Source organism: Camelus ferus, chromosome 9, assembly GCF_009834535.1.
Source record: "Camelus ferus isolate YT-003-E chromosome 9, BCGSAC_Cfer_1.0, whole genome shotgun sequence".
NCBI lineage: Eukaryota > Metazoa > Chordata > Mammalia > Artiodactyla > Camelidae > Camelus > Camelus ferus.
Window position 1 is genome coordinate 42,960,209 of NC_045704.1, and position 12,739 is coordinate 42,972,947.

General features: G+C 45.7%; 1 long non-coding RNA gene across 1 annotated transcript in view; it reads right to left on the reverse strand.

Moving 5' to 3' along the window:
• Positions 1–5,550: 5,550 nt before the first annotated feature.
• Positions 5,551–12,739, reverse strand: part of LOC116665777 — a 149,194-nt gene continuing 142,005 nt past the window's right edge. The window contains exon 6 of the long non-coding RNA XR_004322444.1: positions 5,551–6,593. This is a non-coding gene — a long non-coding RNA (uncharacterized LOC116665777). The remainder of the gene's footprint in view (positions 6,594–12,739) is intronic.

A 12,739-nucleotide genomic window follows, 5' to 3' on the forward strand; every position in this document is an offset into this window, starting at 1 on the left:
CCATCACTGCGCCTAACAGCGTGGGGCCCTGACCCACCTTCTCCATGTTGGAGTTGGAGGTAAAGGGAGGCATGTGAGAGCGGGATTCCTGCTGCCCCTGCCTCCTCTCTTCCATCTGACTGGATGCAACCAAGATGGAGATGGAAGGCCTGTGACGGCAGCCGTGGTGGGAGCAGCCTTGGAGGACAAACAGATTATTCTGGAGGCATCAGGGTCTGGGCAAACTATTTGTCAGTGAGGCTTCCATCTAAGACTGATGTCAGGCAGAAACCCAGTGTTGTGGCCTGCAAGAAACTGGAAAGGGGCAATTGCAGCTTGGTTCTCTTAAAAGGAGGGTTCTTCCTCAAACAGGTACACCACGTGACAGTTGTGGGGGTGGAGAACTAGCCAGCAGCGGTCAGACGCAGGACAGCGCTTCGAGCCCAGGGGGAGTTTAGTGTTTCAAATCACACATCACAAATCATTTTCTCTGCACATTCCTTGGAAGTTTGGGGGCACAAACTTTCCACCTTATCTTTCCTAAAGTGGATTCCAGGAGCTGGCTCAAGTGATGTTTGTATTTAAGCAACAGTGAGGACAGGGGTCAGCAGCTCCTGGGATCCCAGTAAGATGAGGAAATGGAGCAGGCTGGGAGAAGGAGAGAAATGGAGAACTAGGGATGAACAGCAAAGGATGGCAGCATAAAAGGGGAATAGGCTCTGTTGCTACTGGATCAAGTAGCAATTCGAGGTGGCTGGTGCTCATGAGCGTGGGCTCTGTAGTCTCATCACCAGGGTACAAAATCCTAGGTGTGCCCTTTAGTTACTGTGTGACCATGTGTGAGTTCCTCAACCTCTCTGAACTGGAGTTAGCTTCTCAGTAAAATAGTACCTACTTCCTAGGACCGCTGTGGGCACTGAATGAGCCAACAAGCACGTGACCGTCAGCACAGCATCCGGCACACGGCAAGCGCTCCACCCAGCTTGAACATAAGCAGCACTCTGCCAGAAACATCTGTGAACTTCAGTCCCACTGAAAATAGGTGGACAGAGAAGCCCAGTCCTGGTCTCTCTCATCATCTCAGCAGACCGCCTTTGAATAGATGGGCTTACCGGAATCACCGATGACCACCCTACCCTGACCTATGAAATCGAGAGCTCTACCAAGGCAGAAAAGCACAGCATCAACTTTTCACCTTCCTTTGTGACAATAATAAATAATTAGAATATTACTTACAGATATGCAGATATCTAGATCAGCTAACCTTCAGCATTTGGAAATCGGTGCTAAGTTTGCCCTGGTTTTTCCCGGGCATGAGACTTCTGTAAATAGGCTCTGTGCCTGTATCATATACCATGTGAAAGGAAGGTTCTGCTGCTTGAAAGAAGAAAACCCAGAAGTTTGAAAACCACCACCATAGACAATAGCACTTCTAGGTACAGGCATGCGCCCTTGAGACCCACTAGAAATCACTTCTCTCTAGAAGGAACACTGCCTCTTCCAGAACGCTGGGCATCCAACATGGGGGATTGTGGCCAAAACAATGCAAAGTCCCACTTTTGATACATGTTGGTAATAAATGCTGAATGCAGGGCGTAATTATTTATTTTGTTTTAACAGACATTCCTTTCCCTCCTATGAGCCAGTGCTATCAATTTTACAAAGCCAGACTGAGTTCATAAAGAGGGCATCCGTTTCATGGCATTTAAAAGAAAGAGAGCAAGGTTGTTAGGTCAGAACAGCCAGGAGTGCCTAGAGTGGTAGGAAAGGTGACCCTGCCAGAGGGTCGCCCAGCAATGGGGCTCACACAGGTCAACCTCTGGTCTCTCCCAGGTAGGAGGCAAGAGTCACCCTCTGCCCTTCTCCAGTGGCCCTGAGGAAAGAGGACATCTCACCTGCCAGAGCAGGTAGCCCCCTGGGACGGGGTGTGAGGAGAGGCAAGGGGGGCTGGTGAACAGAAAGCTTCCGTAAGAATATTAAAATATCCATTAGAACATATGGGTGATGTCTAGCCCCAGGGCCATGTTTTAGCATCAGTTAGCATCAGTGTTACTGCAACATAACACTTTAGAGCCTTTGATAAGGACTGCAGGAAAATCCACTCACATCCAGAGGGCAGCCGACCCATGAGGAAATCTGAATGCCATCCTTTCAGCCCATGTTTTCCTTGAAAATACAGTGTTTTGATTTTTAGTAGGAAGCATTGGGAGGGGAGTCCTTTGAACTACTTAATTTTTGTGCTTTTAAAAAAGAATTTTCTAAAACCTCAATACCTTAGAATTGTTTTTCTTCAACACATTTGTCTCAGGATTTTTTTTTTTTTTTTTTGGTCAAAACTATAAAAACAAAGACTGGCTAACTTTTTAAAGAAGGGAATTTATTGGAGGGATACAAAGTCACTCACAGACTCAAAGGCAAAACCAAAAAGGTATTATGCCTTGGGAAGGACAGGAACTGGTGGCTCCTGGGTGCCAAATCTTCCTAGAATGTTGGAAGATACAGGTATTTCCACTCCCCTGCCCCTCCCCAATTTCGGGCAGAGTGACTGACAGTTCCTCGCAACTGTATCAAACAAAGTGGAGGTAATTCAATTTCTCCAATGGGAAAAATCAAATTTATGTTTTGACAATTTATCATTTATGTGTCTCTTTCATGTAAGAAAAGTATTCAAACAAAGCTTTTAGTCAAACTCCCAAACTGTGGAGAAAAGCTGGGCATTCTATGGAAATAACAGTGGAGGGGGTTGGGATAGAAGGGTTTTGTTTTAATCTCATTTCATCTTAATACATCCTCTGGATTAGATGTTGGTGAATTTGGCACTGAGGGCAGCTGTTAATCAGCTGTATGTCAGCGATGGTTCCCAGCCACATTTAAATCATAAAGCACAGTGGGATTAACTGCACTTTTGCAAATTACCTCTTTATGAAAGTGTAAGTAAACTCAACAGTGTACTCTAGGGGTGTCATCACCTGCCCCTCCCCACCCTCGTGGACACTCACTGTGATTCTGGGGATTATGACAAGGCTGGGCTCCAGCTGATGAATTCGGATGGGATGGAATTCGTCCATGTTTAACAAGGATGGAATTTGCCTTGTTTATAACAAGGGGTTTTGAGACCTGAGATTTCCTGAGCCAGTTTCCAGTGACAATCAAATACCTGGCAGGAACCTTGGCTGAACCTTGTCCTTCTGCCCCAGAGGAGAGAGATCAGGCGAGCTGGGACCACAGCCACCCCTCCTGCAGAGCACATGGCCCAGCGGGCCTCCACTGTCTGGAAGGTCCTGGTCCTCTGCCCATTCACCGGGGATAACCAGGGTCCGGGGGCAGACCCGAAGCGGAACTGATCATCACCGGGTTCCTAATAGGCTCCAGGAAGTGTTTTTGGCTTTTCTGGGACTTCCTTCATGATTATAGAAACATTAACGGAAAAAAAAAACACAAAAAATTTTTGGAAAACTGAAAAAAACACAGTAGAAAAACAAAATTACCCACAATCCTACAACGCAGGGATAATTATCAGCATTTTCAAATCTTTGCTTTAGGCTTTTCCCTGGTAGGGGTGGGGGGAGGGGGCTGTGTGCAGGTGTGTTCATCCATGTGGTTTGCAATATTTTCTATGAAACAAATGGGGACTAAATAACTAAATTTATGTGCATAATTAGAGTCCTAATATGTGTATTTTTGCATCCTGCATTTTTCACTTAACATGATATTGTGTTTCCCTCTGTCAGTCTAGTCTTCAAAAATAACATTTTAGTAACTTGTGCTTTGATTATAAAAGGGATACAAACCCCTGGTAAGAAACTTCACAGCCTACAGATGTGTTTTTCGCCCTTGTCTCACCGAGAGACCACTGTCACTGATTACATTTTCTTACAATCCATCCACCCACTTTCCTATTTGTAGATCGAGTTACCTGTGCCTGTGTACACATGCATATATTCGTGTATTTTTACATACATGTAATTACACAACTTTGCACCCTCCTTTTCCACTTACATTATATGGTAAGTTTTTCTTGTGACTTCAATGCTATTTTTAAAACCTTGTCTTAATGACAAATTAATTTTGCATGCTTTAGTAGTACTGCATTTTGCCTGACCCACACTCAGCGTGGGGACATTTGGGTTGTTTCTAATGTTTAATATGATAAATAGTGCTGGGAAGAACATCCTGCCACATGAAACTTTATGTCTGTCTCTAATCTTCTCTGGAAATTTGGGAAATTAATTAAAACTTTGGCTTAGTTTTACATTAGGCTTAAAAGGCTGTCATTGCTGCCGGCCCACAGTATGCTGAGTGAATACTGAAATTCTCATTAAATAAAGCAAGTGGTTTCTGTTTTGATAGGATGCTTCTAGGGGTGCTCACTAACTACCATCTGAGTCAGATCCTTCCACATTTGGGCATCACGAACATTTGAAGATCCTTCCTCCTCTCAAAATAGACTTTGACACTATGTAACAGCTACCTACTGGGGATATGGGAAACTGGCTAGTTCCTTCTGGGTTCTTCAAACAAGTTTCAGACATTTCTCTACCCTCTCCCTCCTCCAGGCTAGTAAGCTCAAGTCATCTGAGTTTCCTTCCAAAGCCGGAATGTTGGGGCCCCTCCCCATCACGGACCCTTTCCTCTTTGCACCCCCTCGTGCCCTCATCCCTCTTCCAGAGAGGCCCAGCCTTTGCAGGATGACCCCCTCCCTCTCTCTCCAGCTCACATGTATTTAAGGAAATGACTCTTAATCCCTTTATAACTGATATGGTGTAGATGTGTCACAGCTACACCCTAGGGACAGTAGTTGTACCAGTGTTAAGCCCACCAACCACCTTTGCAGCTGAACTGCTCCATCTCTTGGCCCTGCTCGGTCCCTCATCAGCTGTGTGACTTTGAACATGTTCCTGAACCTCTCTGGGCCACCAAAGTTGTAGGAAGGATGAAGTGAGATGATGCACGTGCAGAGCTCACATGACCTCTGGGGCAGGGCAGAGCTCAGTGCTGTACAGTCTACCCTGTTTGCTGACAGATTCTCCACCCAGGCAAGCTCAGAGCAACATGGAGGAAACATGCCATTCAAAGGCCCCCTGAGATCCTACAGTGGCAAACTCACTGGTCCCAGGGAGTCTGTAAGCCCAGGGTTCTGGGTGAAGCATTCCGTGGTTTCCAGCGTGCCCACAGGTTGCTGTACACAGTGGGGAGGACTGTGATGGAGGGCTGACTGGTCAGGACTGGTGTGCCTAGACCTGTTTATCTGGAGCATCCCAGTCAGGGACACAGGGCCTGTAAGTCAGACATGCCCAATAAGTGGGGAGGCTTCAGGCATGGCTGCCTCCAGGTCACCCACTCAGTTCCGCTTCTCAGGAGCTGAGCAGTCTATGCAGAGTCACGCATGTGTTTTTGTGCACCATAAACACACACACACACACACACACACACACACACACACACACACACACCCTTTTCAGGAGGAAGCTCCCAGACCCAGGATCTCAAGACCTAGGATCAGCTCTGGAAATGGAACAAGTGAAAATTCAAAAACAAAAACAAAACAGAAGACAACAGACTTTGGTTTAGCAGTCTAAAATAAATGGCACTTTCGCGTGCTTCAGTCATTTGGTCAGAAATGAACATGGTTGTGAAGTTTGATTAAAATAGAATTTTAGGAGAGGAATGACAAAATGGTTGGAACTGTGGTGGCTGTGACAAGTCCTGCTGCTCCCCCCTCACCCTGCCCCCTGCTCCGGTCCTGGTCCAGGGTCGGATAACAACCACAAAAGAGGCAGCTCCGAAGGACAGCTGAGGGCTCTGTAAGAAGTCATCAGTCCCACAGCTCAGGTGACATCACAGACAAGCCATGTCAGGAGGGAGGCTAGCTGCATACATTTCATTAACTTGGATGGAGCTCATGAGACATCAGTCAACAAAGGCATCCAAATGTCTTTCAAACATTGTTTCAAGCATTGATTTTCATTTTCTCCCTGCTGTTTTCGTGGTGGTTATTGCTGCCGAGATGCCTGTTTCATGATTGTCTGTGCTCCGCCAGGGTAACCAAAGTCCAACAGAGGATGCCTACTGCGGGCCCCAGTGCATCCTGCTCCATGGCCCTCCTGCCTTCACATGGCCATTCGTTCTGTGCAGAGGGCCATCCCTCCCCTACCCATTGGGTAGGTTCCTACTCATCCTTTGAAACTCATTTCAAAGGTGTTGAAACCAAGAAACCTAGGAGTCACCCATCTCTGACGGCTCCCCCCTCACAGCCCATCACCAGGCCCCATTCCTTTGACATCCTGAATTCTTCCCACTCCCTCCATCCCCAGTGCCCCGTTAATAGCCCTCATCACGTCTCCCCAAGACAAGGCCATCTCTCTGTACCAAACAGTGGACTAAGTATGTCACAAACACAGCCCCATTTCATCCTCCCAGCATCCTGTGGTCATTCCCTCGAGAGCCGAAGAAACTGTGGGTGTGTTGATTCACCACGAACTGTCCAGCGACCATGGGCAGTTTTCTCCTTCCATCCTGGGCTTCAGTGTTCTCATATGCAAAATGAGGAGCTTGGGTTACATGGTCTCTAAGATCCTTGATAGTCCTCAAACTTGATACCTCAGAGTTTCTTGCTTTAAAAAAAAAAAAAAAAGAGCCCTCATGGGATCGTGTTTGCAGTTTTATATTTGGAATGGGGAACATTTTCAGATGAACGTGGATCAAATGGACATCATGATAGGAGAGTGAAGGGCCCATCAGGACATGGTTGAGAGGATAGGTGTCACCCAGCTTTCAGGGCGAAACCATGGGAGGGGAAGGGAGGGGACATCAGAATGGCCTGCACGCCTTTGAAAGGACACCTTGCAGAAGAGGTAGCAGGGCCCTCTTCTCCCTCCAGAAAGCAGATATGAACTAATCGCAGGAACTTTTCAACAGGTATGTTTCAACTGAATTCATAAAATAACTCTCTAGGTCTGTACTCCCAAGAGATGAAAGGGCACAAGCCTTAGAAGTAAAAAAAAAAAAAATTCAGGTTAAAAAATGGCCCTGCTACCTCCAAGGACCATCTTCCTGAATTTCTGGGGCCTCAGTTTCCTCACCTGCAAAATGGGGCTAAGAGTAAACCTACCGCGGGGGATTGTGGCAAGAATTAAAATATACAATATCTGTGATGGGCTTAGCACCATGCTGGCGATTATAACTAGTTGCAGTTATTATTATTATTATGACTATCATTATAGTTATTATTGTTATTTTCAGCAAAACAACAAGAGAAAGTTTTTTCTCACGATCACTGAAACATCCACACTGAGGCGAGGCCCGCCTTCTGGGGGAGCTGGAGGCTGCCCCTTCCCAGGTGAAGCCCCTTTGGTAATGTCAGCCACGAGCTCGCAACAGACCGCAGAGAAGTAGTCGACAGCACGGGCAGACCTTATTGCCAAAACCAGATCTGCCTTGAGTCTCAGTTCATGTAATGCATCCAAGCAATTCATCCACTTTCTGAAATCACAACTTGAAGCAGCCGCCCCCTGCCTGGTCCCTAGAGGCAGCCTGTGGCCTGTCTTCCTTGAAGGTGCTGACACCAAGACCACATGACCCTCTGAGAAGCAGGGACAGGTCTATCCATGCTGTAGAGGATGTGCCCAGAGCTAATGGAGGCAGAGAAACCAGGAGAGGTCGGAGAAGCGGGGCATCTACTAAAACCAGGTGGCATGCAGGTCCCACAGAGGGCTGGGTACCACACTGAGACCAGTGTCCTGTCTGAACTCAGAAGAACACTGTCCCCAAGAAACAGAAGAAAGCAGCTAGACAGCGCCACACATTACAAATGATCTTCCACACTCATCTCAATTCTGAAGTACTGAAAGTCAAATTTGCTTTTCTGGCATCTCCAAGAGCCCTCGTGTAGCAGTTCTTTTCTCAGAGGGGAGAAATGAAGATGCAAACTGGTTTTGTGCACTCCTGCTAAAGCCCGCACTTCTACCATCCAGGAACCCCACAGCTCAAATTCTTTTCAATATCTTTAGAAAATAAAGTTTGTTGTATTGGCAGCTGATAACAGAAACTTGACAGGTGAGTAAAAGCTATTTTTGCCCTGGGCACTCCTATTAATGTACCAGTATATCTAAATTTTTGAAAAAGCTTCTTTCCCCTGCCTTTAAAAAAAAAAAAAAATAGTAGTAGCAGTGCGGTTCAAACTTCATTTTATTTGAAGCCAGTCTGTTCACTGAACAAAGATCTAGGTTTGGGAATCCATGGACACCCTGAATGGAGAAGCACATGGATTTTTTTCATTTTAAAATCTTGGTTAAGAATATGAGCTTTGTACAGACAATAAATGCTGGAGAGGCTGTGGAGAAAAGGGAACCCTCCTACACTTTTGGTGGGAATGTAATTTGGTGCAGCCACTATGGAGGACAGTATGGAGTTTCCTTAAAAAAACAAAAATAGACTCACCATATGAGCCAGCAGTCTCACTCCTGGGCATATATCCAGAGAAAACTCTAAGTCAAAAAGATACATGCACCCCCATGTTTATAGAAGCACTATTTACAATGGCCAAGACATGGAAGCAACCTAAATGTCCACTGACAGATAATTGGATAAAGAAATTGTGGTGTGTATATATATATATACACACACACACACACACACACACAATGGAATACTACTCAGCCATTAAAATAATGAAATAATGCCATTTGCAGCAAGATGGATAGACCTAGAAATTATACTAAGTGAAGTAAGTCAGACAGAGAAAGACAAGTATCACATGATATCACCTACATGTGGAATCTTAAAAAGTGATATAAATGAAACTTACAAAGCGGAAAAAGACTCACCAGATATCAGAAACAAACTTATGGTTGCCAAACGGGAAAGGTGGGGGAGGGGAAAATAAATTAGGAGTTTGGGATTAACATATATACACTACTATATACAAAATAGATAAACAGCAAGATCCTATTACATAACACAGGGAACTATATTCAATATCTTATAATAACGTATAAAGGAAACATATATATATATATGTCTTCCATATATATATATATGGAAAACTGACTCACTTTGCTCTATACCTAAAACCAATGCAACATTATAAATCAACTAGACTGCAATAAAAAAAAATTTAATACAATAAAATAAAAAGGAATATGAGCTTTGCTACCAGGCCAGCAGGGTCTCAGCCCCAACTATACATCAGAATCACCCAGCATGCTTTTAAGAATACCAATATCTAACTCCACCCCAGGCAATTAAATCAGAATCTTTGAGCATGTGACAGTGAAGATAAATCAACCACAGCCTGGCTCTCCGAGTGTCAGCTGTCTCATAGGAACAGGCACCAGCTTCACCAACCATGTAACGAGAGGAGTAATACGCCAATCTCGAAGGGCTGTTGCGAACATTAAATAAGCTAGCTCACGTGAAATACTTACTTACAGCACGTGCCTGGCTCCTCACAGGACCACATGGGTCGTTAACGCTGATCCTGGGCCGTGTGTGACACTGTGACTGTGCACACGTGGGAAGCTCTGATACTGGGTGGTGTAAAGCAGGTAACTGTGTCTGAGCCGGTGTCCTCATCTGTTAAATGGGGTAATGACAGTACCTATTCCAGAAAGTCCTTCTGAAGATTCAGGGATGCAAGTTATGTAAAGCTGAGCACAACGCACGACACAGCGCACACAGATACGTGTCAGCTCTTGTTACAGACGGACCTCAGGGATGTTGCGGGATTGGCTCCTGACCATGGCAGTAAAGTGAGTCTCACAATAAAGAAAGTCACACAAACTTCCTGGTTTCCCAGTGCATATAAAGGTTATATTTACACTACGCTCTAGTCTATTAAGTGAGTGATAGCATTGTGTCTAAAAAAACAATGTACGTATCTTAATTTAAAAACACTTTATTGCTAAAAAATGCTAACCATCATCTGACAATACAAGGTTGCCACAAACCTTCAATTTGCAAAAATATGGTATCTGCAAAGCACAATAAAGCAAAGCACTATAAAACAAGGTATGCATATATTGCAAAAAGCAGTACGTAACCTGGAACTCTCCTGTAAAACAGAGGTCAGTGCCCCACTATAGAGATGGCTGGTTAAGTGACTTGCCAAAGGTCACCAACTGGCAAGCAGAATCCTCAAGATTTGACCCTCGTTCTGTCTTTTCTCCAAAATCCTTATGTCCCCCTCTTCATTAATCGCCATTGTTACAGTGGCTTGGCTGACTCCTCGGTGAGCGCTGAAGCCTTCAGCCTGGCATTCCAGGCCCCTACAGATGGGCTCTAGCCCACCTTTGGCAATTATATCTCCACTTACGTCTACGACGCCTCCAATGTGCACTATGTATTCTCACATTTGAGCCTCAAAGCCCACTTCTGCTCATGCCCCAATCCTTCCCCTCTTCCAGAGCCTGGACCAGATGCCTCTCCACATGATCTGCCTTCCAGAAGTGCTCCCCGCTCTGCTGAGGCCCTGTAGCACTTTGTCAATCATCTTCTGATATCACCTCTTGCTTACAAGGCATATCTGTCCCGCTGGACTGTGGGCTCTCAGGAGCTGAGATTTCCCCTGATCGGGTCTGTTCTGGCCTGCTGCCTTCAGTAGTTCAATCTAATGCCTTCCATTTTCATGTGGTGGGTTGGGGGGAGACATGTTTGTCCTAAATCAACCGGTTTGACTCCTGTGGGATGTCACAGACACACTTAACATTATTAATTTTCCATGAGGTTTGGCTGTGAAGTGTTTGGCAAACTGTCCATGATGAGTTTTTGACACTCACTCAGGTTGGAAATTCAGGGTGGCAGAGTGGTGTGGTAACCCGCATTTGGCTTAAAGTGTTAGTTCAGTGTTTACATTTTCACAAACTACAACTTTAAATTTATGCATAAAGAAAGAAAAGAATTCAAAATCAAGTTGTGCATTTCAAGGAGTTTTCCTAATGCTTTTAAATAAGAAGCAAATGGAGGGTTACAGAGAGAGACCTGGAGAGGGAGGCTGGAGCCCTGGGATTAATTCCCATCTCTGCACTGCCTGGGGTGTGACCTGAAGCACGGGAACTCCTCTGCCAGGGCCTCTATTTTCTCAACTGTCAAGTGAGGAAGTTGGACTGGAAGATGTCTGATGCTTGTTCTAGGTCCAACAATCGAGGACCTGTTGGATGCCAACTCAGTGGAATTTGTTGGCTCTGGGGTTTGTTCTTTGGGACCGTCAGGGATTGAGAAACTTCTGGGAGCTCTTGCTCCTAGAATGACCTCTGCTGCTGACCAGAGGCCTGAACTGGAAGGACTGAGTCCCTTTGTTTTCTGGATTCATTTGCAGACAAACGGAGTCTAAGCTGTCTTGGCAATAAGGAAAACATGGCCCCACAGGACCTGGACTTTGAGGAAACAGATCGGGTTCTATTTGTTTTGCAGAAATACATCCAGACCTTAACTATCTCAACTCCCAGTGTGGTTTCTAAATCTTGGCTCTTGGGAGATCAGCCTATCCAACTGCCTTATTTTATAAATTCGGGAAGTGAGGCCCAGGTAGGGGGAGTGACTTGCCCAAGGTCATAAAGGACAATGTGTAGAGCTGAGGTAGGGCCTTGTCCTCCTGGTTCAGGGACTGCCTTCCTATCCACACTGTGCCGTGGAACTTAATGCCGGCGTGGCCGGGGCTGGGAGACATCCTGAGCCCTCCTGGAGGGAGGGGCCGGGATACGTGGAGCGATGTGAAGCCCTCATCTCACCTCTCCTGGAGTCAAGCAGGTCAGAGCTGGAGGGGCCCTCAGACAATGTCTAGCCCTGTGTTCCCCATCCTGGGAGGAGCTGGCAGTGAGCCCGAGCCAGGAAAATCCTCATTCCCTGTGTGATGGTTATTTGGAGGTGGGGCCTTTGGGAGGTAACAGAGTCATGAGGGTGGGGCCTTGTGATGGGACTATAATCCCCATAGAAAAGCATCTCGCTCTTTGCTCTCCACCAAAGGAGGACACAAAAAGATGGACATCTACAAACCAGGCAGGATGCCCTCCCCAGTTACCAAATCTGCCAGCACCTTGATCTTGGACTTCCCATCTCCAGAACTGTGAGAAATCAGGGTTTGTTACTTAAGCCCCCAGTCTGTGATAATCTGTTACAGCAGCCGGAGCTAAGACATTAACTCAGGCAACCTCTTCATTTTATAGATGCATAGACTGGATCCCAAAGAGGGCAAGTGACTTTTTTCAAACTATGCAAGACCCAGGATATTCCGCCAAACCCTTATCAGTCTGTCTCCCCGTCCCACTCCCTTTCTAAAGGGTCAGAAAGTTCTCCGCCCTTACTGGTGCACCCAGAGAAGGCTTCAGCTACTCCACCCGTCTGCCAAGGCACTGGAATGCTTGTAGTCAGGAGGACTTGAAAGATTTCCTGTTTTCAAAAAGCTGAGATCGAAAAGTGCTGTCATTTTCTTTAAATACATTCTTTTGAATAAAACATCATTCCGGATGCCAGCAGCAAGCTTCGAAACATGTTCAAGATGACATGATTGATAACAAGAAGGCTTTTTCAAGATGTTTCTAATTTCATCTTCCCGGTTAAAGAATGCGAACTCTCTCACATGATGTATGGCCCAATAAGAAGGTGTGCTCTGACCAAAGTTATTTATTTATGCTTCCATCTTTGACAGATGAATATTAACTACCGAGGAAATCATAAAGCCAATTAGTAAAAGCTGAATAATGTCCACGTGAAAACGCGAGCGTGGAAACACAAGTCACTTCTCATCCAAACAGCAGAGCACAGA